Genomic DNA, 2,707 nt, shown 5'->3' on the forward strand with positions numbered 1-2,707 from the left:
CTTGTGAGCCTCCGATCAGCTGCAGGGGTTTTATGCACTTGCAGTGAAATATCAACAGGACTGATGAGGTATTGCAGGCAGTTCTGCCACTCTGCAGAGGTGGAGTCACAGCTCTCCATCCTCGCCTGTGCACACACCCTCAAGCCAGCGAGGCTGGACAGAATTGCCAAGGGTTCATTCGATGAAAAATACCACACACCTTCTCCATCACTTCACCCACTAAAGAAACATTGGCTGCAACCCCCATGCCAGCTGGTCAGAGCCCTAAGAAAACTCTTGTGCTACCAAAGGTATTTAAAAAATGCATTAAGCAAAAAAAGAGGTATTTTCATGCTTCCTCATTCACCTGGCCAGAAAAGCATTGCCAGGGGGAGGGATCGATGCAGCAGTGGGGCAGGAATGAGCAGAGAGCACTTGCCTTTGGAAACTCCAGCTTTTATTTGGGAGCAGTTTAAAAATCACAGAATCACAGTCTCTTGAGTGGGAAAGAACCCCCAGGATCACCCAGTGCATCCCCTGGCCCTGCACAGACACCCCAACACTCCCACCCTGGGCATCCCTGGCAGCGCTGTCCCAACACTCCTGGAGCTCTGGCAGCCTCGGGGCCGTGCCCATTCCCTGGGGAGCCTGGGCTGTCTTCCTTTGGCCCCTCATGGCCTTTCACCAGCTTTGTGTCCTTCCTCCTGCCACTCCCTAAGAGCTTTAGATCTTTCTTATGATGTGGTGCCCAAAACTGCCCCCAGGACTCGAGGTGAGGCCTCACCAGTGCGGAGTTTAAGATCTAAACCAGCGTTCCCCTTCTCACATGGGGTGCAGAGCCAAGGGCCATGAGTGAGCTCCAGGCTGCAGCACTGTCACGAGTGAAATGTGTGTGAACAAAGAGTTTGCCACTCAGAGGAACAAACCTTTTACTTCATTCAGAAGTGAGGAAAACCAGGGAAAGCTGCAATGCTAGTTTGGGCTGTTGTGAAGAGATGGGAGTCGGGAGAGTGGTAAGTGAATTATAGGTCTGAGGAAAGACTGCAGAACAGCTGTAAACAGCATGGCAAGGTGTGGGGGGGTTTGGATCCTGACTGAAAGGATCACTGGAAGAGAAAGGGAAGAACATTGGCACTAAGAACAAAGGGAGACAGTGTTTGGAAAACAAAGCCCTGGGAAAGATAAGGTTTTCCTTTGGAACTCGGGAAGACAAGGAATATTGATGGCCAGGGTTGTTTACGTTGGGGTACTCTGGTTACAGTAACACCAAGTGGCTCTTTTTGAAGCAAACAAAAAGCCCCAGAGAGCTCACACGGGGTTTGGAGAGCTCGAAAATAAACAGAGCTGCAGCCTGGTGTTTGTACCCAGGCCCTGAACAGGCTCCTGTGGGAGAGGAGCAGCAGGGAATGGGGGAGCCTGGGGAATCACAGGGTGGTTGGGGGTCCGAGGGGCCTTGGGAGGCCCAGCCGCCTGGTCGAGGCCAGGCCAGGGCACCCAGGGCAGTGTCCAGCCTGGTCCAGCAGCCAAGGAGAGGGCACTGCACAGCTGAATGGGTGCCTGCCCCAGCTTGGCTCTGCCGGGCTTTGAGAGCTGTAATTATGGGAAGGATGGCTGGAGTTCCCCTGAGAACAAGGCCACACAAATATTTAGCTTGCCAACAGCCAGGTGCCTGCTGCTGCCCCGTGCCCCACGCTGGGCTCTCATACTCACACTGGCAGGCCCATCTCCTGCGCTTTAGCTGCTAGGAACTTCCCCTTCCTTGGGTGAATCTGCAAAGAGTTAAACACAATCATCACCCAAATCAACACGGACAGGAAACAAGATCCATGTACCGCCACGTTAAGACTTTCTCCACAAATCAAGGGAATGGTTTTTTCCCTCTTCAGTTCCACAGCCACTGCTCCAATTTACCCCAAATAGGTTTTTCTAGACTGCCTGCTTTCCAGGATCCTGCTGCTGCTTCTTGCTCCCCTCTTTAGCCAAGCAAGCACAACAGCCTGCCCTGCCCTGAGGGTTAAGCAAGAATGGAACCTGTACACTCAGAACCACTGCTGGATTCTAAAAAACGCCTCCAGTTTTACTCATTCCTACTCATGCTGCTGCAACTCTGACACTTGAAAAGCAGAAGCACATTAGAGCTTCAAAGCCCTACTTGAAAATGCTGTCTCCAATTAAATCTCTCTTGTGAGTTGAAACGTCCTACTGACATTAGGAAGCATTTTCTTACAGAAAGGGAGTTCAAACACTGGGACAGGCTTCCTCAAGACGTGGTTGGGAGGAAGAGCGAGAGTTGTGAGCGAGAAGACTGTGAGGAGATAAAACCCCGGGGGTTCCCCGTTTGGGGTCCTTTCTCAGAGGCACCAGCTCGGGCTGTGTCGGGAATAAATGGCTTTATGGGACAAGACGTCCGAAACTCTGCCGTGAGAAACCTGCCCTGGAGCCGCTGAGGAAAACGGGTCTGACGGTGGGAATGGGGCTGCGGGGAACCCAGCGGGGCCGTCGGGTCAGTGGAGCCGGGGCTCCGGTTCCAGCAGCACCAGTGTCCGGTGCCGGGATGGACGGGGGGAGAACCCCGGGAGTGGCCGGGCCAGGAACGCCGGGAATGGCCGGGCAGAGAACCCCGGGAATGGCTGGGCAGAACCCTGGGAATAGACGGGCAGAGAACCCCGGGAATGGCTGGGCAGAACCCTGGGAATAGACGGGCAGAGAACCCCGGGAGAGGCCGGGC

The sequence above is a fragment of the Corvus brachyrhynchos genome, unplaced genomic scaffold, assembly GCF_000691975.1.
Source record: "Corvus brachyrhynchos isolate BGI_N302 unplaced genomic scaffold, ASM69197v1 scaffold236, whole genome shotgun sequence".
Lineage (NCBI taxonomy): Eukaryota > Metazoa > Chordata > Aves > Passeriformes > Corvidae > Corvus > Corvus brachyrhynchos.